The sequence below is a fragment of the Suncus etruscus genome, chromosome 6 (genome assembly GCF_024139225.1).
Source record: "Suncus etruscus isolate mSunEtr1 chromosome 6, mSunEtr1.pri.cur, whole genome shotgun sequence".
NCBI classification, from domain to species: domain Eukaryota; kingdom Metazoa; phylum Chordata; class Mammalia; order Eulipotyphla; family Soricidae; genus Suncus; species Suncus etruscus.
This window is the reverse complement of record NC_064853.1, coordinates 135,001,382-135,026,942: the sequence shown is the minus strand read 5'-3', so window position 1 is coordinate 135,026,942 and position 25,561 is coordinate 135,001,382. Positions and strand designations below refer to the sequence as shown.

Below are 25,561 nucleotides of genomic sequence, written 5' to 3'. Positions count from 1 at the left end.
TCCAGTCCAGGGGCAGAGCGGTGGCGAGACTGGCCTTGCACGTGCTAGCCTAGGAAATAGGCCCTGGCTTGGGGGACCATATGGGAAGTCATGGGATTGAACCACGGTCCGTCCTAGGCTAGCGTGTGCAAGGCAGATGCCTTAAGCCCTGAGCCACCGCTTTGCCCCACAGGAGTGATTTCTGAGCACAGAGCCAAGAGTAACCCCTGAGTGTCACCGGGTGTGGGCCAAAAACCAAGAGAGAAAAAAAAAAAGAAGAGTCTCCAGTCCAGAATGTGTAAATAACATATGTATAACTTGGTCATAATCACAGGCCATTCCAATGATAAGCAGAATGTGTGAAGATTTCTAAACAAGAAAAGACAAATAAGCACAGGGAATACTCATGTCATCATTGGTCACCAGAGAAATACAAATTGTGACCATAGAACTGTGAGAGGAAAAATTATTTGGCAAAATTCAGTGATAACTCATAAAAGGAGTCTGAATGATGTGGGTTGAAAATAGATGCTCTCTTAAGTGGAGTCTGATTATCTGCAGTGGTGATTTGATAGGCTAATTATGAAGAATTTTTTTCTTGAAACTGAGGAAAAGTTCAGAAAATATTTCATGACTCTTGAATATTTGACATTATACTTGGTTGGATCACCAAGAAAAAAACCATAAACAGACCAGAAGGAAATGTTCCTTTATGGGACTCGTGTCCTGATAGCTTTTTAAAAACATTTAAGATGTGGTGTTGGGACCGGAGTGGTGACACAAGCGGTAAGGCATCTGCCTTGCCTGCACTACCCTAGGATGGACCTTGGTTCAATCCTCCAGCATCCCTTATGGTCCCCCAAGCCAGGAGTGATTTCTGAGCGCATAGCCAGGAGTAATTTCTGAGCATCACCAGGTGTGACCCAACACGCCCCCCCCAAATAGATGTACAGATGTGGTGTTAAAGCTCAATAGAATGAACTATTCTATATCAAAATGCAATTGACCCTGCCAGAGAGGGAGCATGGAAGTTCAGTGCTCATCTCACATGTAGCCTATCCTGGTTCCCAGAATCTGCAAACAAGCCAAGTAGGAAGATCATTCCTGAGCACCGAGCAGGGAGTAACCCCTGAGACCCACCAGCTGTGGCCCAGATCCACACCCAAGAAAAATGTCAGTAGGATTAGTAAAATGACTATATCTGTACTCAGACTTCAGTGTGTATTTTTCATTGACTCTAGTCAATGTATTCTACATAGGTTACTCAAGAATCTTTCAGATGTGAGTCCCCTTTAGAAAGGTAGTTTTGCTAGTGCTGGTTCCAACTCCCCCTTTTGTCTGATTCAGTTCACAGGAACATGAAGATTTAGAGTGACAGCCAGCACAGAGAAGAAAGAAGTCTCCCCTCTCGCTTTTTTATTTTGTTTGTTTTGGGTCTACACCCGGCACTCAGGAATCACTCCCATTAGGCTTAAGGACCATATGGGATGCTGGGAATTGAACCCAGATCAGTCTCATACAAGGCAAAAGCCCTCCCACTATGCTATTGCTTAAGCTGAGAGTTTCCCCTTCTATCAGAAAAATTAATATCTGTAAATTAATATCTGTGCAGAACAGTGGGAAAGAATATTTCAGCAGGTAATGAGTATGCAGTACCTGCCTTTATTATAGTTTTAATTATGAGACAATTCAGCAGGGTTGTGAATTATGTACTGTCCAAGTCAAGAATCCATGAGGTGTATAAAAACAATGAAGGTTTTCTTTGTATAGGTTCTTCACCTCTTTAGTTAAGTTGACTCCAAGAGACACATACCCCGCTCATGGATTGGCAGGATTAATATCATTAAAATGGCATTACTCCCCAAAGCATTGTACAGATTCAATGCAGTTCCTCTAAAGATATTCATGACATTTTTCGAAGACGTGGATCAAACACGCTTGAAATTCATTTGGAACAATAAATACCCAGGAATAGCTAAAGCAATCCTTGGGGAAAGAGTGGTGAGTGCAGTTAGAGAAATAACTACACTAACAACTACCATGACAATGTTAATGACTGAGAGAAGTAGAATTCCTGTCTCGAATACAGGCAGGGGTTGGAAAGAAGGTATGGGGGGCATTGGTGGTGGGAATGTTGCACTAGAGAAGGGGGGTGTTCTGTTTATGACTGAAACCCAACTACAATCATGCTTGTAATCATGGTGCTTAAATAAAGATTTTATATTTAAAAGAAAAACAACGAAGGTATTAACTAGATATTAAGAGATAGTGGTGTGTTGAGGGTGCTTTCCTCGCAGAATGAACTCCAAGGTGACCCCTGGCCCTTTGTCCTCTCCTTTGGATGCCTCAGCCAGAAAGCTTGGCAGCCACATGTGTTCTCTGCTCCTGCCTCCTCCTGGAGGACTGCTTGATGACAGAAGAAGGACGAAGAAAGAAGATGAAGAAGAGGAGGAGGAGGAGGGAGGAGGAAGGAGGAAGAAGGAGGAGGGTGGAGGAAGGAGGAAGAAGGAAGAGGAAGGAAGAGGAAGAAAGAGGAAGGAGGAAGGAGGAAGAAGGAAGGAGAAAGAAGGAAGAAGGAAGGAGGAAGAAGGAAGGAGGAAGAAAGAGGAAGAAGAAAAAGAAGGAAGAAGAAGAGGAAGGAAGAGGAAGAGGAAGGAGGAGGAGGCTTGGGAAAGGGAAATGGGGAAAATGCCTTTCATGAGGAAAGGAAGGCCCGCCGGGCCCCATTGGGAAGGTGGCTGGGATGGAATTTTGTGCTGGTTTCCAACTTGCGAACCCATGAGCCCTTTGTCCCTCCACTCCTTCTTGTCGTTTCTGCCACCCTGACACGAGACAGCCATAAGGTCGCATCCTTCCCAAGCAACCATTCACTGAAAGGAAATCGTGAGATGGAGAGGTCAAGTCCTCTCCCCCGGGTCAGGGGCGGGGGCGACGCGTGGGAGTCAGCTGACAGATTCCGTCAGGCTCCGGAGTTCACAGGGGGTCCATAGGACCCTGATCCTGGAGGGGCCCCCTGCACCCTGCTTGGAGTGTCCTCGAATCTGTGTCCGGAGTCTTTGTCTGGGCCTACCAGACACTTCGATTCTGCCACAGTAGAGAGGGAAGGGGACTTGGAACGACGTGTCTCGGGTACTTTGCTCCTCGTCCTCATGGCCGTGAACTTGAGACTCTGTCGGAACCAGGAGAAGCATGTAGAAAATAGCCCAGATACTGCTGAGTCGGGTCAGGGATCCACTTCGCGAGTCTCTGTTGGCACCTGCTGGCCGGTCTCAGCACTGCCTACGGCTAGAAGCTTTCTGGGATAATGAAGAAAACATCCATCACGTATTTGTGGGTAGCCTTGAGTTTCATCGGCTTGGTTTTGCATCTCTCCCCAAATTTCTCGTGAAGCTGCGAAGCTGAGCCGTTCAAGTGGCGGCAGCTCTGGGATAGAAAGTCTCCTCTCTTCAGTTGGCCCATAGATCCCAAGACTCCTTGCTAAGTATCTACCAATAGCGCAGATATTGCTTAAAATTAAGAGGAACAAAATAAGTAAATATTTAAAACATAAAAATGAAATGCCCCTTAAAAGGACATGATTTTTTCTTTCAAGATACTTTTTCAGAAAGGACACTATAAATATGAAAGTAATTGATAAAAATAGTTTCCTGGGGTCAGAGCAGTGGCGCAAGTAAGGCCTTGGTCCCCCCAGCGTCCGATATGGTCCCCCAAGCCGGGAGCGATTTTTGAGTGCAAAGGCAGGAGTAACCCCTGAGCTTCATTGGGTGTGGCCCTTCTGCTCAAAATAGTCTCCTTTCTTCCATGGATATATTTGCATTCATGATAAGTTCATACATATTAATATAAATATAACTATAGCTTTAAACTGGCAACTGCTTTTATAAGCAGGTACAAATTTTATGTATTATAAATATGAACCCACATTTATGAATTTATATTCTTTTTTTTTTTGGTTTTTGGACTACACCCGGCGTTGCTCAGGGGTTATTCCTGGCTGTCTGCTCAGAAGTAGCTCCTGGCAGGCATGGGGGACCATTTGGGACACCGGGATTCGAACCAACCACCTTTGGTCCTGGATCGGCTGCAAGTGCAAGGCAAACACTGCTGTGCTATCTCTCTGGGCCCGAATTTATATTCTTTTTTTTGGGGGGGGGGGCACACACGGCGTTGCTCAGGGGTTACTCCTGGCTGTCTGCTCAGAAATAGCTCCTGTCAGGCACGGGGGGGGGTGGGGGGGGGGGAACCATACGGGACACCGGGATTCGAACCAACCACCTTTGATCCTGGATCGGCTGTTTGCAAGGCAAACAACGCTGTGCTATCTCTCCGGTCCCCGAATTTATATTCTTATAACTTCATTACTAAACTTCTATTGTAGTAATTTAAATCTATTGTGATGTATAAGCTGTGTATCACAAATTTGATGTATAATAATGGCAGGAAATGAAAATTGGTTGGGTGGAGCAGAAAATATGGAGATATCAGAAGTCTTAGCACTTAGGGCCAGAGCAATAGTCTGCAGAGAAGACTTTTGCCTTCCACACATCAAACCAGAGTTCGATCCTCAGCACTGCACATGGTCCCCTGCGTGTGCCAGGTATGATGCCTGGGCACAGAACCAGGAGGAGGAAACCCTGAGCACTGCTGGTTGTGGACCCCCAAACAAAAACAAGTGAGTAATGAAGAGCATCCTTTCTTCCACGAATCATGCATCATCCCCCACCATGACTACTGCGATGCACAGTGTAGACCTTTGGGGACTGGACCCCAAGTGGGGGTCCTGATTTTCCAAGACTGGCAGGTCTGGGCATTTTCTGTGGCAGGAACCTACTGATAGAGAATTTGAGGGCATCTGTAGCACAGCCTTGGGGTCCCCTGAGAGTCTGAATCCCAGTCTGGGACAGCTGGGGACACTTGTAGTGCCATCCTGGTGTCCCCAGGAATTGAATCCCAGTGTGGGCAGGGTGGTCTCTGGGCCCAGAACTGCCTCTGGCGGGCTCGGGGGCCCCAAAAGAACATGTGCTTTTTTATGAAAGGGAAAGGGATGCAGAGAGCCATAGAGAAGCTCTGTGGGGTTGGGAAGTCCTTTAAGTAAAGGGAAGGGAAGGGAAGAGGGGGAAGAGGGGGAAGAAGAGGGGGAAGAGGGGGAAGAGGAGGGGGAAGAAGCGAAAGGGGGAAGGGGGAAGGAAGGGGGAAGGAGGGAAGAAGGAGGGAGAAGGGGGAAGGAGGGGGAAGGAGGGGGAAGGGGGAAGAAGGAAGGGGGAAGAAGGAGGGGGAAGAAGGAAGGGGTAAGAAGGTAGGGGGAAGGAAGGGGGAAGAAGGAAGGGGGAAGGAAGGGGGAAGAAAGGGGAAAGGAAGGGGGAAGGAAGAAGGAAGGAGGGGGAAAGGGGAAGGGAGGGGGAAGGGGAAGGGAGGGGGAAGGAGGGAAGAAGGAGGGAAGAAGGAGGTGGAAGGGGGAAGGAGGAGGAAGGGGGAATGAGGGGGAAGGGAGAAGGAGGGGGAAGGGGGAAGAAGGAAGGGGGAAGAAGCGAGGAGGGGGAAGTGGGATAGGGAATGGAAAGGGAATGGGGAAGGGAAAGGGAAAGGGAAAGGGAAGGGAAGGGAAGGAAGGGAAGGGAAGGGAAGGGACGGAAGGGAAGGGAAGGGAAGGGAAGGGAAGGGAAGGGAAGGGAAGGGAAGGGAAGGGAAGGGAAGGAAGGGAAGGGAAGGAAAGGAAAGGAAAGAAGGAAAGAAAGGAAAGGAAAGGAAAGGAAAGGAAAGGAAAGGAAAGGAAAGGAAAGGAAAGGAAAGGAAAGGAAAGGAAAGGAAAGGAAAGGAAAGGAAAGGAAAGGAAAGGAAAGGAGGAAAGGAAAAGAGAAAGGAAAGGAAAGGAAAAGAGAACAAGAAAAATGAAAGAAAGAGAGAAGAAAGAAAGAAAAAAAGGGGCCCGGAGAGATAGCACAGCAGCATTTGCCTTGCAAGCAGCCCATCCAGGACCAATGGTGGTTGGTTTGAATCCCGGTGTCCCATATGGTCCCCTGAGCCTGCCAGGAGCTATTTCTGAGCAGACAGCCAGGAGTAACCCCTGAGTACCGCTGGGTGTGGCCCAAAAACCAAAACGAAAACCAAAAACAAAAAAGAAAAAAGAAAGAAAGAAAGAAATCTAATATATTTAGCAGAAAAAATCTTACTTTTAACGTAAAGGATGCAATAGCAGAGCTTCTTGGCTGGTCTGGTCAAGACTTGCACTCTGCAGGCTGGGATACCCACCTCAGTCAAGCAGATCCTTCTAGAATTCCCAGAGGGAGGCCCTGACAAACCTGAGACCAAAAGTTTCAGCAGCTCCTCGTATTCCCTCCACGCTCATGGGCCCTGCTGGGGACAGAATTGTTCTGGCCAGCTGGGCCATTCACAACCCAAAGGGTGAACACACATGTGGCAATGGACTCCTTGCATCCCTGACTTATCCCATGTGCAGGACACTAAGATCACACCTGTCCACACACCTGCCTGGCTGGTGACACAACCCTGATCCATCCCCTGTGCCTTTCCCAGGACCAGGGCTATGCACCACTGCTGGGAACTCCACCTGGTTCAATTGTAGAACATTCCAGAACATTTTCCTCAAGGAGGTAGTCACTCTGGGGTGAGCAGTAGGGACCAGCCTCAGCGTACTCAGAAGTTGCCTGCCAGCTGCCACAGAAGGGTTGACATGCCTGATGACAAAAGACCGGGCAGAATTGGTTAGGGAGGCTCAGTGGGACACACAGTTGCTGGTCGAGCTGTAAGTGACAGATATGGGGGGAGAGGGGCTGGCAGGGTACCAGGGCAGTGTAGAAGAGCTTGTAAATTGGTTCCAAGGGTCTATAGGATGTTGGAGACGTGAGACCTGGGAGGTCCCTGAGCCAGGAGGGTAAGAAGGCAGACAAGACAAGGGCTGTGACAGTTTTGGGGAGTTCTGAGTCATAGACCCTCTATACCCCTCGACGGATAGTCTCCTCTTCATCACCCCAGTGGAGAGGTCACTGGGGAATGACCCATGGGAGATGGCAGTGGGATCATTGCTGAGTCCAGAGCATATAGGGCACATAGTTCCGAACCCAGGACATCATCTCCACAGGTGGACACACAGATGTGTGGGGTTCTGATGAGGTCCATGTTGATGAGGTGTCCACACTCCAGATGGCTTCAGTCCATGAGGGAGGGGCATCCCTGGCTCAGCATATGTCAGTGAAGATTCCGAATTTGAGGCGTGGATCACCGGAGATGTGCCATGCACCCCGTACCTGTCCTGCACCCTCAGACGGAGAAGCAGTGATTGCAGATGGGTGTAGGGCGCTGACACAGAGAGTGCAGCTGTTTGCAGGAGGGCCCAGAGGAGCTACAGCTCATTAGTGTCGGTCAGGCTGGAAATGATGAGGTCCCAGGCGACAGCAAGGCAGGCAGGAAACCCGGGCTGCACACAGGCTGCACGGGGACTAGGACGAGGCCAGTGACTTCTACCCTTTATCCTTATCTATCAGTACCTGCACCCCTTATCTGTTTGTTTGTATCTGCACCCCTACCTGCTAGTGTCTATTCTGCTTATTTGGTGGTACCCCAGTTCTTATCTGCTTGTACACAAACCCGTTATTCCCTACTGCTTTCACCCTTGTCTGCTATTACCTACACACCCACCTGCATGTATCTAAACTCTTTGTCTGTGAGCATCTGCACCCATTTTATGCAGGTACCTGCACCTTTAAATGACTGTACCTGTACCCCATATCTGCTAATACCTGCATGCATTCCATGTTAGCACCTTACCTTTAAATGATTGAACCTGTACTCTCATGTGTTTGTACCTGCACCCCTCACTGCTAGCACCTGCACATATTTTATGTTAGTCTCTTCACCTTAAATGATCATACTTGCACCCCATAACAACTAGTGAATAGACTGCTTATCTTCTAGTACCTCCACTTCCTGAATTCTCTCCCTGAGCTCAAGAAACTCTTGTAGCTCTGTTTTCTCTGACTCCTAGCACTGAGCACAAGAAAGGGCGGGGGACCGTTGGGAGCCAGTTCCTTTCCAACAGGACGGAAAACCAGGGCGACTTGGGGTCTCACCTGAGGGGCATGATGATGCTTCTTAGTTTCGGGGCTAGCCCGTGAATGGAGCCAGTGAGGAGTTAGGGTGACACTCAGCCAAAGGTAAGCTTTGAGGATCCTGCACCCCTCAGTGAGAGCAGAAAGAACAGTGGGATATGTGTGTACATGTTATGTGTGTACAGTATGTGTTCACACGTGAATTTGCATGATGTGTGCATGTGCATGTTGTATGCCATATATGCATGCTGTGTGTTTTCATGGAACGTATGCATGATTTGTGCATGCTGTGTGTAGACATATGCATGATGTGATGCATGCTATAACTGTAGGTATGTATATGCTTGGTGTGTTTACATGGTTGTGCAGGCATGTTTATGATGTGTGTCTTTTCATGGTGGTGCACAGTGTGTGTACATTCAGTGTGTACATATGATGTGTGCATGTAACACATGTGTTACAGTGTGTGCATGGTGTGTGTATATGGCATGTGTGTGCACATGGTGTTATGTGGAAGTGGTATGTGTGTAGGGTGTATGAGGGGGCATGTGGAGGTCTGTGGTGTCTTGTAATGTGGGTGTGTAGGATGTGTGTTAGTTGTAGTATGTGTGGTTGTGTGTTACGGTGCCAGATATGTGTGGATGTGTGTAGTGTGTGGGTAAGTGGATCAGAATCTAGTGTGAGGGGATATGGGGGGTGCACATAGAGGGAATGGAAGAACAGTAGTGTGTGTACGGTGGAGGTGTATGTGCTAGGTAGCGTGTGCAGGGACAACAGCCCCATGGGTTTGATCCAATCCTTGTCCGTCTGCCCCCCCCCCCGCTCTGGAGGGTCCAGCTGGGAATGGTCCTGGGGAAGGGAGATTCACCGCAGAGGATGGAGCCACTGGGGGTCCTTGGTTCTGCGGATCCTTTGGATCCACAAAGCTGAGGATGTAGCACCACTAGTCCTAGCCCTACATGTCTGTGGCATCGCTCCTGATTGGCTGTGTGCAAGGGGAATGACCTAACCATTGTACTATTGCACTGGGCCCATGGTCTACTCTTTATTTTGATTGGGCTTGTATTTTTCCTGTTCTGCTTGCTGTGTAATCCAATTGTAGTTGATAAGGCCAAATTATACTAAAGTATAATGGTAAAGTAATATTTACAACATCTCGTAACCTGTCTCACCAAATACCAAATACTATCAAATACCAGTCCCAGGCAGGTGGTTACCACATGTTCAGGGATCATTTTGTAGAAATCCGCTATTATATAGACTATATATATGCTATATGGCTGCAGGGGCCCAAGGATGCAAGGCCCACAAGGGCCTGTGGGGTTGCTGGTTGAGACCTTGTGCCCACCCAAGGACACCAACAGGTAGAACCCACCCACTCGGGACTGAGAGAGAGAGTGAGAGAGGAGAGAGAGAGAAGAGAGAGAGAAGAGAGAGAGAGAAAGGAGAGAAGAGAGAAGTAGAAACCAAGTATACTTTTTATTTTTCCTGGAGTTTGAGTCTTGGCACTGCCTTCTGGGGGTTTCTGAAAAAGAGGGAGAGATAGATGAAAATTCACTGGTCAGAGGTGGCGGGGCTGGGGTGGGGTGGGGGTGGCTGGGTTCAGAAAAGAAAGAAAAAGAAATACATACAAAGCAGGCAGCCTCTCCCTGATGCTGCTCTGGTCACTAACCTGGACCCTGCTTCCAACTGTCCAAGTTTTTCCTTTTATAGCATGAAAGGGGAGGGGGTGTGTCCAAGACTACATAAATGCCCAAAGCTGAGGAATTCCTGAGGGGCAGCTGATAAAAGAGAACTAGGTCTTGGGCATTCTTTCTCCAAGTCTCTTTAGTTCTTCTCTGTCTCCAGAGAAAACAGACTCTTTCAGGCCTGAGTTTCCAAAGTCTCCCAATGCCCAATGTCTTCATAGTTCTTTGTACCAGCCAGAGTCCCTCTTTGCTGGTCTCATCAGTATCTAACTTTTTCTCTTTTCCAGCCAACTCCCACTATTGGAAGGGGAGCAGAGACAGGTGACATTAGCACAGTCACAAGCTCACAAAATGAAGCAAGTCAGACACAACTTACAGCTAGAATCACCTCCCACACTCCCCAACTCCCCTCCCCCAGGGGTCACAAGCCAGGATATATAGGACTAGAAGCAGGAAGTTTTGACCTTTAAGTTGATTGGCTGTTGTCTAGGGTGTTTCATCATGTCTTTTTATGGCTATATGTCTAGGGTGGTATATTGTGGTTTATGGGGCTTTGGGGTCTGCATCATTATTGCTGGGATAGAAACAGTCCTTTAATGGAAACTTAGCCTTGTTAGCCTCAAATGGAAACTTAGCCTTGGTTCAACAAAATGGAGTCCCTTCTGCTCTAGGCTCATAGTACAAAAACTGCATCCAAGTGTGTGGAGACTCTGGTCATCACCACAATGATGGCAACAGAGGGAAGGGAAGAGGAAATCATAAAGGAGGAAGTACAAACTTAAAATAAGTGCATAGTATATGGACTGTAATTTAGGGAAAAGGGGGACATGAGAACAAAGGGACTTATTGTACTGCCAGGGTGACCTCAGGGACAGCCAAATCAAGGAGCACAGAAATGAGGAACACAGAGTCATTTGATCACAGTCTCTTCCTGATTCAGACCCTCTGGCCTGACTAAGTAGAGGTTCACAGGTTGCATTCCTGGCCCAGCACTGACAAAGCCCAGGGTTCAACTGGGCAACACTACCACGACAGGTAGTGTCCATCACTGTATTCCATCACTGGAAGCAATTGACAGGTTGGGTTCTGCAGTTTCAACCTGAAAAGAATCAGAACAATTAGATAGGGGAGATGGAATATTAATTAAACTGATCAGGCCCTAAAACAGTCGATGGTACTCTAATAAACACAGCTCTTCTTTTTTTTCTATTTTGGGGGGCCACACCCAGTGATACTCAGGGGTTATTCCTGGCTATGCACCCAGTAATTGCTCTGGCTTGGGATGCCAGGGGATTGAACCACGGTCTGTCCTAGGTTAACACGTGCAAGGCAAACACCCTACCACTTGCACCACTGCTCCGGCCCCAAAACACACTTCTTCTTACTTGTATTCAGGTTGTTACTTCCTTTTCCCCATAGTCTACTCAAGGGAGTGGGTTTTAAGTTAAGCCCACCAGAACGCATTTAATTCAATCAGCCACAGAAAAAGTGTTCTTCTCCACCTTCACCTTGAACCTTGGCAGACTGCTGCTGCTGCTGCTGCTGAATAATTTTGACTTGCTCCTTTGCATAAACACAGCAATACTGGATAGGGGTGGGACAGGTGACCTCCGGGATACTCCTGCAGAGGGTGAAATGCCCAAGGTCATCCTTCAGATCATCATGCTCAACTGGCCTGCCTTCCCATCTCTACATCAGCCAACCCTGACGTGACAGGTAAAGTATTCAACACCTGCTCTGTCCTCGACCAATCTCCAGAAATTCTCTGCAAATAATTGGGGCCCCAAATGGATAAAAAAAAAAGTTAGTACCTCCTGGGAATGCATCTCCTTTTGGGGGGGGTTGAGTCATACTTGGCAGCAATCAGGGCTTACTTCTGGCTCTGAGCTCAGAAATCGCTCCTGGCAGGCTCAGGGAACCATATGGGATGCCAGGATTCAAACCACTGCCCTTCTGCAAGCAAGGCAAATGCCCTGCCTCCATGCTATCTCTCCAGCCCCTGTTTTTGTTTTCTTTGTGGGCCACCCCAGGTGATGCTTAGGGCTTATTCCTGGCTCTGAGTTCAGGGATCACTTCTGCTGAACTCAGGAATATGGGGTGCCAGTGATTGCACTTGAATTGGCTTCAGGAAAAGCAAGTGCCCTCCTGCTGTTCTATTACTCAGGACTCCCACAAAGCAAACATGCAACAGGCACCTACAAATGTGGCCAAGGTTATTGCTGCGCTCCTCACATACCTACAGCCACCCTAGGAATCAGGGTGATTGTGTGTGTGAGTGCATGTGTGTGTGTTTCTGTGCACACACGCACATGGCCACGACTCAAGACAAGGGACAAGTGACTGGGTGGGGAAGAAACCAGAGGGCTGGATCTCTACCACTTCAGCTTCCTGGAAGCAGGTCACCAGCTCACCTGAAAGTGAGGACAGCAGCATGGACCAGGCTCCAGGTGCCTCCTGCCTCAGTACAGGGACCTTTCGAAACCTGTCTATCCCCTGGGTTGTGATTGGAGGCTGTCTAGTCTGGCGTGGGGGTTGAGGAGGTTCCATGATCCATCTTCTCTTTCTCCATTTGCTTAGGTTCCTGCCACCTCTGTAATGTGAGGCCTTCATGCATATCATGGCTTCCTGAGTCTTCGTAGGAAATTCCATGTCCATAGTTAGATGCCATGAGGTATGTCCAGTGCTTATGCAGACAAAGTGAGGCAGAATGTTGTGCATGTGTGATTCTGCCTCTTTTTGAGCCTGCTTTGAGCTTCCTTCTGGCGACTCACAGAGCTGCTGACAGCCATGGAGACCTGCGGATGAGGTGCTGCTTGACCCTGTGGTGCCAGGACCTCCCAGGCCACATCTGTAGGTGTCCAGGAGACCACAGGGAGCCTGTGGTTGAAGCTGGGTCAGCCACATGCCAGCCCTGAGGCATCGCCCACTGTGCTATCTCTCTGGCGCACTATGGCTCTTCTAGATCCTGGCCCTGAGGCACTTTTCTTTTTGCTTTTTGGGGCCACACCCTGTGATGCTAAAGGATTACTCCTGGCTATGCACTCAGAAATCGCTCCTGGCTCAGGAGACCATATGAGACACTGGGGAATCGCACCAAGGTTCATCCTAGATTGCCGCTGCTTGCAAGTCAAATGCCCTAACGCTGTGCTATTGCTCCGGCCCCAAGAGACACTTCTTTTTTTTTTATTTCTATATATATTATTTTAAAAATAATTTTAATTGAATCACTGCAAGATATACAGCCACAAAATTGTTCATAATTGAGTTTCAGTCATACAAGATCTAATACCCATTCCTCATCAGTGTACATTTCCTGCCATCAATGTCCCCATTTTCCCTCTGCCCTCTCCTCTGTCCTCTCCCTTGCCCGTTTCTATGGCAGACATTTTTCTGCTCTCTCTCTTCCTCACTCCCTTTCTCTTTCTGTCTCCTTCCTCTCCCCCTCTTCCTCTCCCTTTTAGTTTAGATACTGATTTGCAATATTGCTATGAAGGTATGTCATGCCAATCACTTTGCCTCCTTTCAGCACCCAGTTCTTGGGTGCTGAATTTTTGGCCTGATGATATATATTTCTGGGGTTCCCAGGGCTATCTCCTCAGTGCTGGGGACTGAGCTTTGGGACCCTGTTCTATCTCTCCAGCACCTGGAATGCTTTCTGAAGGTGAGTGTCTGGGCCCTCATGAGCTTTGCTAAGTAGCAGTGGAGCAGGGTTTGGCAGTGCATCCTTCCCAGCTCAGTCTGCCATGCACACCATGCCAAGGCCAATTAGACACACTGTGTTTCAGTCGAACGGCCACCAGGTGGTGCCCATGTCACTTTCTTCCAGGCCCAGATGCAGAGACGGTTGAGGGTTCTGAGATGCCACGCTCAAAGAAGAGCCCAAAGAAGGGGTCAGTCAGGTCACATGGAGGATGAGCAGCTCCTTTGCATCTGTGCGCATGCCCTTGTACAAATATTTTCTGATCATGCATTATGGCCAAGATACAGGGCTGTTCTGTATCTCCTAGCAGGCAGCTTACACATACCTGCAAGCCTCACTGTTGTGTGTAGAATGAGAGAGAGAGAGAGAGAGAGAGAGAGAGAGAGAGAGAGAGAGAGAGAGAGAGAGAGAGAGAGAGAGAGAGAGAGAAAAGCATGAATGTGGTGGGAATGTAGTGGGAGAGGAAAGTGCACAGGAACTCAGGTACCGAAACAAACTCTATTGCATTGGGGTGGGTGGGGACTGACATTGCTATGGGTAAACAGTGAGTGAGGCCTCTGAGGTGCTTTCTGGCATCTGTGCCCCTAACTGGGCCCCAGCACTGTCCTCCCATGTGCCCACTGCTCCCCATGAGCCCCTACTGCCCCTCATTGTCCTTCTCTGTCCCCACTGTCTCTTCTGTGAATGCGCAGCCCTGCCAATGCCCTGGATGGCACACCAGTGACCCTTTGTCATATCCTGTGTCTATCCGCCCCTTCTCCGAGCACCAATGAACCTGGCAGGCTTGGGCTGGAGGAGGAAGGGATGACACCGGGAAAGGCCTTTGGGAAACTTCAAGGGCTTGGTGGGAGCAGAAGACACTGGGTTATGTCAGTACATACCACAGGTGGGCGGGACCAGGGATAGTGGTGCCATGTCCTCAGCTTCATGGGTACAAAGGAAGGCACAACAAAGACCCTAGTCACTCCATCCTCTGTGGCTAAGTCTTCCTTCCCACTGGGACTATGTCCATCTGAACCCTCCAGAGCTGGGGGGGAAGTAGCTGCATGAAGAGGGGACCAGGCCTATTGCAGAGACAATAGCCCAAGGGTCCCAGGCATAAGCCACACACCGCATACTTACACCATACACACACCCCACTATCCCTCCACTCTCCCCTCATGGACACCCCACAGCCCACACACACATAGCCCCACCCCATCACACACACACACTAGACTCAGCTCCACACACTCCACACACCCACATATGCAACACACATGCCTGACAGCCTATCGCACACATACTACAACACCACATAGCTTACACAACTGATAGATAAGGCACTACAGCCCACATGCCCCATATTCGCCCTGCACACACACTCTATGCAATACATGCCACATGCACCACACAGACACTATGTTCGCACATGTCTCATTTGCGCACACACTGTGCATACACACACCATCACACCAGGCACACCGACTGCTCACGCTGCTCTCGCTGAGAGGTGCAGTGTTCCCAAAGCCTCCATTGAATTAAATATCCCCCGATCCCCACTGGCATTCAAGGGTCATCCCTGAGATGAGCATTGTCACCTCTCTGTGACTCTTCCTGCCACTTGGATGAGCCCCCAAGTTGTCCTGACTGTCTTTCCTGATCGAAGGGGAACCAAGTCCTCACAGTCCATCCTTCTTTATTCAGTGCCAGGAGCAGCAAAACCCCCACTGGGAGAGTCCCTGAGCTTGGGGAGAGAGGTCACAAGACCCCCTGTCTCTTGAGGGGTACAGTGCCTGCCAGGAGTAGCGTCTGAGTAGCCACAGGGTGTGGTCCAGAGACAAAAAATATCAATGAAACAGAATGGGGGCAGAGGAAGAAACCCCAACACTTGCAAGCACATGGCCACATGCAAGCAGTGGCAGATGTGGAGCTTATAGAAAGCAGAAAGTGGTCACCATAATCTGGACGTAACCCTGGAAACTCAGCATGGAGGCAAAGAGCCAGGTCCCCCCTGAACTTTTATCACTCTGTGTGGCTAATAGGACTGAGGGAAGGTTTGCTGAGTAAGCACCCAGACCGTCAGCTGGAGGTGGGACCAGGAACACTTGCATGAGTCTTGGGGCAACTGTGGGGAAAGTGCAGCCCTGGATCCTAGGCAGTGACCTCACTGATGCTCAGTGCCCAGCCCTAGACAAGGTTGACATCCAGGAGGCACATGGGTGGCCCAGGAGAGAGTTCAGACCAGGCCGAACCTTGAGGCCAGCAATCAACTCCAGTTGTTAGAGGAAAAAGGCACAGAGATAGCAGGGATCCCCAGAGCAGTAAGGGGATGTGACTTGTTACTTGTTCTGCCAAGTCATCTGGATTACTGCTTCCAGCTGAGGAAAGATAGGCTACTCAGGTGGCACATTCCCTGTAGAGGCCACTCTTCCTAGGACGGGCCACTCAGCGCCTGTCACTCTGTTCCCCACAGACGGGCCCTGCAGAGTCGCCCCTCCGCTGGACCCCACTTGCCTGAATGTCTGTGAACGTATCTGCTGTGAACCTATGAGGTTCGAGGTGTGGTAAGTGAACCTGGGTCTGGGAGGAGCCCTTTGAGGTTTGGGGGTTTCACCACCTCGGGATTTTGCCCTGAGGGACCTCCCAATTCAACACGCTGCACCTCGTGGCCACCGGGAGGCAGTAAACGCAGGTGTTTCTCAAGGCTGCCTCTTTGGAGAGTGGGGCCTGTCCTGTCCCTCTGTCGTGTGCACTGACCAGCAGCGATGTCTCTGGCTCAGGCCCAGCGCTCCTGACCACACTTAGAGCCAGAGCTGGCCCCGGTGCTCCACAGCCACAAGCTGATGGTGTTAGAACCACTAACATGGGCACCCCATGAGGAAAACACCAATGCAGCCTTGACTGGTGCCCATCAGGGGAACATCTGCAACTGGGGAAGTCTTCAGTCCCCGGGGGCTCAGCCCCGAGGCTCCAATATCAGCCGCTTCTGCCCAAGAGCCGAGCATCAGGCCGCCCAGCGTCGCAGATCAGCGTTTCTCTTGCTTCCTCCCCGTCCACGCAACGGCCTAGACAAGGCCCCCTGTGCGTGCGTAGACATCTAAACACCACAGCCCGACAGCAGTGTCCCCCGAGTGCGGGTGCAGGAGTGGAGAGTGGTTTCAGCCTGGGTCCATGCTCCCGGCTTTCTGGGCTATTGTCTGGTGTTCTCTAACAGCTGTCCTCACCCTCGGACTTTTCACAGTGTGACCTTGCAGATGAGGACTCAGCCCCAAGGGACAGGCATGTGGGCTTCCATCTTCATGCAGGCGACGAGAGCCAGCTACTGTCTGCTTATGCGGTTATTTTATTTGTTTGTTTGTTTGTTTATTGACCATATTCGGTGGTGCTCAAGGCTTATTCCTGGCTCTGCACTTGGGGGTTACTCCTGGTGGAGCTCAAGACACTATATGGGATGCCAGAGATCAAGTCCAGGTCTGCTGCTGCATGACCTTGTTATTTAACAACACAAGCGAAGGCTCTGGTGACCTGGGAGGGGCCTCATCCAAAGTGGGAGGACTGTCATGCTGGACCTGGCATCTTGGCATCATCCTTGCCTAGGAGCCAGTTCTGGCTTTGTCTCCAGTTTTGTTTAACTTTGGGGCCAAATCTGGTGTTGTACTCAGGTTTCTCCTACACCTGGAGTCCCCCCTCCTGCTCCTTTCATACGGTTACTCAGCCTGATGGTGCCATTGTGGGTACAAGTGGGACTGATTCTCCCAGTTCTTTTCAGAGGGCAGTTAGGTACATCCAGGAAGTTCTCAGGTTCAGTGCTCCGGACTGAGGATGAGGCACTGCTGGGCGCCAGGTCCCTGTGGTTCTTGATGGGTCGGAAGCACAAGATGTCTCAGGGAACATTGGGGTGCGGGTTTGCCTGTGAGCAGGATCATTCCTTTTGCAGAACTCCTTTCTGTTTCTTTGTTTGAAGGCCACGACTGGCCATACTCAGAGCTTACTCCTGGATCTGCATTCAGGAATTACTCCTGGCAGGCTTGGGGGACCATACGCCGGGATCAAACATGGGTTGGCCGCATTCAAAGCAAATGCCCTCCCTGCTCTACTACCATTCTGGCCCCAGAACTCCACTTCTGATGCCAAGTGAAAACAGGCTTCACTTAGCCAGGAACTTCCAGATGGTTCTCGGGATATAGTGGGGTTTGGGGGCTGCTGAAAGGCTGTTTGTGCTTCTGGCCATGCGTGGATGTTGCTTTTAGAATTGGGAAGAAAGTCTGCCCAGAGACTGGGGGACTGAAGGCCATCTTCTGCCTGGTGAATAAGGGAGAACAATGGCATCATATGGTGAGTGGGTCATCCATAGTCAAAGTTCGGTATGAACTAGACAGATAGGAATGCCACATGTCACAGAGGAAAGCACAAAGACGATCTCACAGGGTTTCATTTAGCTCATTCCGAAGTGCTTTGTCCTTTTGGAACACTTCAGAACAACCACATTGGCCTGCAGTTCATTGTAAATCCATTTGCGTGTGTGGCTTTGTGTCCTGCCATGGGAAGCTAGAAGCAGTGCTTTGTTCTCGGCCGGTTTTTGGAGCCACCTTCACTTCTGCCCCTTTGCTGTGACTGGTGCTGTGACTGTGCAGGCTCGATGGGGGTGCCCCCTACTGGGGGCAACTGTGTTTTGTGCCTGCATCAGTGCCTGCTCTGCCTGGTGCAAGCCCAATGGGTGCCAGTTCCTGAAAGTGTGTTTCTCTGGGCCTTGCCCTGTGGTCTTACTCTGAGGCCTGTGACCATGTGGGTGAGGTGAGAAAACCCCAGGCAGGTTCCCCCTGTGCTAGGCTCTGCCAGACTGGGCACATGGCTCAGGTGACAGAGATGTCCTGTGTTTGACAACGAGTCTTGATGCTTTTGAGAAATAGCTACTTACTCCTGGCTCTGCTCTCAGGAATCTCTCCTGGCAGTACTCAGGGGACCCTATGGGATGCCAGAGACAAACCCAGATTGGTCTTGTGAAAGGCAAGCACCTCCCCCCCACCTCCCACACCCGTACTATGGCTCTGGCCCCATAGCTGCTTCTTGCTGCTAAGGTGGGATCTTCCATGGTGGATTCTTGAGGTTCAATTCTGCATATGAAATCTCCTGAAATTCTTTTTTTCTGTGGGATGTGGGACTCACCACACTGGTCATTGAAAACACACAAGTGATATTTCATACTTTCATGGGTCTTTGCATATATTTTTTAGAAAAAAATATTTATTTTTAATTAAAATATTTATTTAAGCACCATGATTAGAAACATGTTTATAGTTGAGTTTCAGTTATAAAAAAAGTACACCCCCTTCATCAGTGCAACCATTCCACCACCAATGCCTCTATCTCCCTCCTCCCCTCGCCTTTCTTCCAGGAAAGCATTCTATTTCTCTCACTCACTACCATTATCATGATAGTTGTTGGTATAGTTATTTCTCGAACTGCACTCACTAATCTTTGTGGTAAGGTTTATATCATGGGTTGGTTCTTTTGACCCTCATCTCTTTGCATACATTTTTGTTTGTTTTTGGGCCACACCCGGTGATTCTCAGGGGTTACTCCTGGCTATGTGCTCAGAAATCGCTCCTGGCTTGGGGGACTATATGATCCAAGGGATCGAACTGCGATCCATCCTAGGCTAGTGCTTTACCACTTGCACCACCGCTCCAGCCCCTTTGTGTGTGTGTGTGTGTGTGTGTGTGTGTGTGTGTGTATTTTTTAGTTTTTTGGGTCACACCCGGCGTTGCTCAGGGGTTGCTCCTGGCTGTCTGCTCAGAAATAGCTCCTGGCAGGCACTGAGGACCATATGGGACCCCGGGATTCGAACCAACCACCTTTGGTCCTGGATGGGCTGCTTGCAAGGCAAACGCCGCTGTGCTATCTCTCCGGGCCCTTTGTATATATTTTTAATGTCATTACTGGTGTGTTGGATTTCGATTTGTAATGTCTGTTTGTTTTGTTTTTGTTTTGCTTTCTGGCTTCTCATTTTTCCTTGTTGATCGGGGTGATTTATAGACATTCTCCTCCCCCCACAAGTGGTTCTCTTGGCCTCACCCTGCTCTCTCGGGTTTGACAGGTGAGCACTCTACACAATCATCACTTCTCAGCTCCTTTATGCCCCCCAAAGACTGGTCATGCAGTCACGCAGTGCATGTTTCACTTTCAACACTCACATCTTTTCCTTTGGTTCTTAACTGTTGGTTTCTGTACCGCACTGGAGGTGCTTAGGGACTACACTCAGCTCTGTGCTCAGGTGAGACTCTTGGCTGCATCTAGACCATGAGAGGTTGGGGTTTGAACTGGGTTCTTCTGCAGGGAAAGTCTGCTGATATTTTTGTGCTGTCTACAGCCCCCTGCAACATAGCAGTAAGAAGAATTGAAGCTGAGGCCTCACACTTGCAAGCAAGTGTGAATAGTCCCCGCCCTGCCTGGCAAGAATTTTTCAATCAAAAGAATAAGAAGAATTCTCTCCTGCGCCCCTCATCACAGCCTATTTCCCGATGTCCCAGGCTCCATTTTTGACAGACAATGTGGGATTCCCCTAAACTCTGCATTGGGGTGGGGGGAATGCAGCTGCAATCTGGGTAAGTAACTTTTCTCCCCAGATGGCTGAATTTCAGAAGCCAGAATGGGACCTGATCCTTGGGGATTTTTCACCAATTAGCAGGCTGATTCTGCTGTGCATTTTCTCAGGTTGGGCTTTCAAAGTTCAATCTTTGATGAAGTTTGTTTAGAAGTTTTATGCCTTTATATTTGGGCCATACCTGATGATGCTCAGGGATTACCCCCTGGCTCTGCATTCAGGAATTATGCCTGGCAGTACTTGGGGAAATCATATGGGGCGAGGGGGTTTAACCTTGGTTTGGCCACATGCAAGGCAAATGCCCTCCCAGCTCTTCCACTGTTGGGGTGGGGTGTTTAGATCACATTTGGCAGTGCTCAGAGTTTACTCCTGGCTTTATTCGCTGCGATCATTCCTAATGGTTATCAAGGGACCATTTGGGGTCCCAGGGATTGAACCTGGGTCAGCTATCTGAAAGGCAAGTGCCCTACAGCCTATAGTATAGGAAAACTATAAGCCTATTTATAAAACTTATAAACAAGTCAAAGTGATAGTATAGATTATAAAACAAAGTGACTTTGTCTTGATTATAAGTTTTATAAATAGGCTTATAGGTTTTCTTAGAAAAGTGGAGGGATCAGGAAGGAGTGACGTGTGAGATTAGGTTTTACTGACACACAGCATGGGGGCATTAAGAAATGGGTACAGGTACTAGAGGATTAAGGAGTAATACAGGTGAAGTGATGTTGGGTCTAGGAGAGGAAGGGTATGAAAGATAATAAAGTGCAAGATGGAGATCATGAAAAAGTCATAGGAGCAGTGGATCAGTATGGGGAGCAGCAAACAAAAGGGTGCAGGGAAATGCAGATGGGGGACAATGCAAGCACATAAGTGATGCAGATACAATTGTTTAAAGATATAGGTACTAACATGATGAGTGAATGTACTCACAGATATGGAATGCAGGTACAAGCAAATAAATGCACAGTACAAGCAGGCAGGAGATGCAAGACAGCGAGAGATGTGGGTGCAGGTGTAGGAATCTAGATAAATGAATGCAGGAGATGACGTTGCAGGGAAGGGTTGCAGAAAGGTTGGGGTGCTAGAGCTGAGAGAGGCAGCAATTGAACAAATGGGCAGGGAGATGAGGTGTACTGTACAGGAGAAGCTAGTGGCATGAATCAACAAGTGAAATGGTGTAAGAGTAGCAGGTGAAGGGATGTGAAAGATGATGGGGTGCAGGGTGCAGACGATGGGAAGAGGATGCTGTAGATTAAGTTGTGTAAGAATCAGTTGAATGGAGGGACTTCACTAAAAGGGAATAGTAACTTCAGACAGAGGGTGCTGACCCCACTTATTGTGTGTGTGTAGGTGTGTAGGCTAGGGAAAAAATGGGTTCAACAGAAAAGGGTCATAGTAGCAGCAGATGGAGGGGTACAACAGATGAAGAGGTGAGGCAGATAAAGGGACAGAAACGAGAAGACAAATAGGTGGAGCAGATGAGGGGTTCAGGAAACAACAGGTGATGAGGTGCATCCAGGAGAGGGCACAGAAATTGAAGGGCTTCAGGAAACAAGAAATGAAGGGGTACAACAGATGTGTGTGGACTAGGAGGTGAAAGGGTACGGGAAATGATGGGTGCAGGATGCAGATGGTGAAAGGTTCTAGGCAGGAGATTGTGTAGGGATGAGAAAAGGGGTGTGGAGCCAGGATGGGGTGCAATGGACAGTGCAGAGACGAAGAAATAAAGGAGCAACCGAGCAGACAAGCAGTGTGTGTCCCACCCAAGCCGCCCTAACAAATTCTTCCTTGTCTTTTGGCATCAGGCATGTCAACCCTCTGGTGGCCACCAGGGGACAGCGTCTGAGTTCTCTGAGATATGGTATAAAGGGCTTTGTATGGGCTTCAGGACAGCAGACAGTGCAGGAGGCCACAGGTGCTCGGAAGAAGTGAGTGGGGGTGGCTCCCAAGACTGGACAGTGGACAGTGCAAGAAAGACTCGGGACAGGATGAGGCTGTCCACTGCTGCACAGCCTGCCTCTTTCTTTCGGGGTCACTGTGTGGAACCCCACATCAGCTGGGCTTCAGGTCTCATCCTGGGACATTTGAAATCCATGAATGTGATTTACACAGTGGAGTCCCTTGACATCCGCCCCCACCAGCTGAACGTGGCAACTTTCTGGGTGGCTGAAGCTCCAGGACGTCCACTGTAGCGCTGAGGACAGAGAAACCCCCGCTCAACCTGCACTGACACCTCATTTAGGAAGTGTCGGCCCAGACTAGAGAGTCTGGACCCATCTCGTCCCGCTCCTCCTCTCTGCAACCCACAGGAGCCACAGGCACAAACTTGGCCCGGCTCTACCTGCCCACAATTTCCCTGTGCACAACCATGGCTTCTGGGGACATGTCCCAGGCTGGGAGTCTGTCCCTTCCTTGGGGGTTCAGGAACTGCCAGCCAAGCCCTCTCATGCTCACCTCATTTCCAGGTCTGAGAACCCCCCACACCGGCACCTCCATGTTTCTTTGGCAGACCTGGCATTTGGAGGGCCCGAAGGCTCAGCTGGCAGTCTGCGTAAGGTGTTCCCAGCGCAAGTTCCCAAATGCCAACTCAGCTGGACCCAGCTTCAGGCTGCTGGGACTGTCCTGCCAGGATCACACATAATGAGCTTTTGGGGTACCCTGTACCTCCCCCACATGTCCAGGCCACGGCCCTTCTCCCTGAAATTGCAATCTTCAGTGGGCCCCCAGCACCCCATGTTTACCCACCCTGGGTGAACCTGCCTCCCTGCGGCTTCTCTGACTCCGCGAGGCTCCATCTCTGCTGCCGGGCTAGTGTGCACTCAGCTCGCCTGCTCTAAGTGGGCTCGTTGGTTGGTTCTCTTAGTGTGGACATGGGTGTGTAGCTGATGTAGCTTGGAGTCCACGATGGGGGAATCCTGCAGAGAGCAGTAACTGAATTTCTGGCAACTCAGAGCCCTTGTGCATAGGTACAAGGGAGCTCAGAACACATATCTGAACACAGCTCTCACATATCTTCTCCTCTGGGTCAGTGGAGGTAAGATAAGTGGGGAGCATTGACTCCCTAAATGAGGTGTCAGTGCAGGTTGAGAGAGCTTTCTCTGGCCTCAGTGCTGCAGTGGACGTCCTGGAGTTTCAACCACCAGAAAATTGCGATATTCAGCGGGTGGGGGCGGATGTCAAGGGACTCTGCTGTGTAAGTCACATTCATGGGATTTCAAATGTCCCAGGATGAGACCTGCAGCCCAGCTGATGTGGGGTCTCACACAGTGACCCAGGAAGAAAGAGGCAGGCTGTGCAGCAGTAGACAGCCATGTCCTGTCTCCAGAGTTTTCCTCAAACTGTCCACTGTCCAGTCATGGGGGCTGCCTCCACTCATTTCTTCCCAGCACCTGTGGCCTCCTATACAGTCTGCATTGTTCTGAAGCCCATCGGGGCACTCTCAGCTAACCCACATCTCAGAGTTTTCTTGATGCTCTTCCTGGTCCCCAACCCGGCAGAGAAATGGGAACAAAAACAGAAGCTGTGGGTGAGTCATTGCCCAGAGGCACAGGCCAAGAGCAACTTGGAAAGAGACTCTCAGCCCCTGTCCCCAAATTTTCGGTGGAAGATGCAGTGTGCACAGCCATCTGTGCTGGGCTGTCCGAGCAGGGCTGCTCCCAGGCAGCACTGAATTCGTTGTGCGAATCAGCCAGTGACATTTAATCAGGAGCCTGGAATCGAATCACTTAGGGCTGGCCAGCTTCCTGCCCTGTCGGCCACTCCTCATCAGCAGTGGCCTCAGTCCATGAGCCCTGGCCCCAGGACGCTGCCTCTGGGGAAGTCTCAGTGGGGCATCTGTGTCCACCACTTGCCACTCAGTGCTGCCCATCATATCTGGGGTGAGTGGACACAGGCCAGGTAGGAATTCCCTCCAGCTGTCCTGAGCTGTCCTAGCAAAGCAGACCTGCTGGCTTGGACCCTTTAGGCGTCTGTCTTTGTGTGGACAAGCGAGGCCCTTCCTGACCACACATGGCTTGCAGATGCCCCTCAGGCAGAGCAGGGCAGAGTGTTCTGGAAGTTTTTGCAGCCTACCCCTGTGTAGGCGTCCTTAAGTCTGGTCGACTGGCCCTCAGGAGGGCACAGCAGAGGGCAAGGGTGCTTGAGAACACAGACTGAGAGTGTCTTCATGTCACAGGGAGCAGCAGACAGACTGGGGTGCCTCCTGCCTCAGGAGGAGGACAACACCGATTTTGGGCCAGCCACCTCCTCCTCCTCCACCTGCCTAGGTAAAGATTCCCTGTGGGGTCCACACCATGTCCCCGTCCAACGCCCAAGGTTGTTTTTCTCCCTGACTGCCCTGGATCTCATCTGAGGAGCTGGGAAGTGGCTGAGGGGCTGGTGTCTCCTGGGAAAGGCCAGAGCCAAGGGTGGTGTAGTTTACGTTCTGGTCCTGCAGCTATAATCCACTAAGTGCTTATCTCCAGGCCGTGCAGCTTTGATGTTGGAGATTATGGCCTTCCCAGGCCCAAAGCCGCATGGACACCCCCATGGTGAACCCAGGTTCGGGAGTAGCAGAGTCTGCACACTCCCCCACCGCAGCTCTGGACCCAATCCAAGCACTGCACCTCCCACTCGCGCCACTAGGTCTGGGGAGTGGAGCTTCGGTACAACTAATAATGTCCCTGTTCAGGGGCTTGAGAGTTAGTCCAGTGGGGGAGGGCCCTTGCCTTGCACATGGCCAATGAGGGTCCAATCCCAGCATCCCACATGGTTCCTCAAGCACACCAGGGTGTGAGCTCCCCAACCCCACAAAATAGCGTGCGTCTGATGTTTTCCTGCTCCTGTGTCTGCATGCAAGCCCCCTGCTGTGCCGTTTCAGGGTTGACCTGTTATACTGTGTTCACATGTCACCTGTTTTGTGTTGGGTGTCTGGTGAGGAGACAGACAGTCACAGTGTCACAACATCCTACAGAGTCCAGGTAGCATTGGGGGATGCTTTACCTGCAGAAAACCCCCACATTCCCTGTCATTGCCCCCTCAGATGCCTGGATATGAGCAAGACATCCTGAGCAGGTGTATTGCGAGTCTGAGAGTGATGATACCCCACAAAGGCTTTTTCAGGTGTACTTCTGGGCACCAGTGTCTTCCAGGGAAGACTGCAGGAGGTGCCCCCCAACGAGCCAAGCTAACCCTGCTCTTCTGAAGCATAGAGGGGAGGGTTCCGACTCCAGCACAATAACCTGCACTTTTTTTTTTTTTGGTTTTTGGGCCACACCCGGCGGTGCTCAGGGGTTACTTCTGGCTGGCTGCTCAGAAATAGCTCCTGGCAGGCACGGGGGACCCTATGGGACACCGGGATTAGAACCAACCACCTTTGGTCCTGGACCGGCTGCTTGCAAGGCAAACGCTGCCGCTGTGCTATCTCTCCGGGCCCATAACCTGCACTTTTGATCACCTTTTTGTGATCAAAAAGTACCAGGATTTACAAAGAGATTCGTGATTACAATATTTCAATCCCAGTACTGCCCCTGGCCCAATCTCTGCAGCTCTGAAAGAGGCAGTG

General features: G+C 50.1%; 1 long non-coding RNA gene across 2 annotated transcripts in view; it reads left to right on the top strand.

Moving 5' to 3' along the window:
• Nucleotides 1-25,561, top strand: part of LOC126012273 (uncharacterized) — a 352,275-nt gene that overhangs the window by 61,812 nt on the left and 264,902 nt on the right. The window contains exon 1 of one of the 2 annotated variants that reach the window (XR_007496791.1): nt 4,740-4,750. The exons of the other annotated variant lie outside the window; for it this stretch is intronic. This is a non-coding gene — a long non-coding RNA (uncharacterized LOC126012273). Of the gene's footprint in view, nt 1-4,739; nt 4,751-25,561 lie in introns of those variants that run through there. 2 annotated transcript variants of the gene reach the window in all.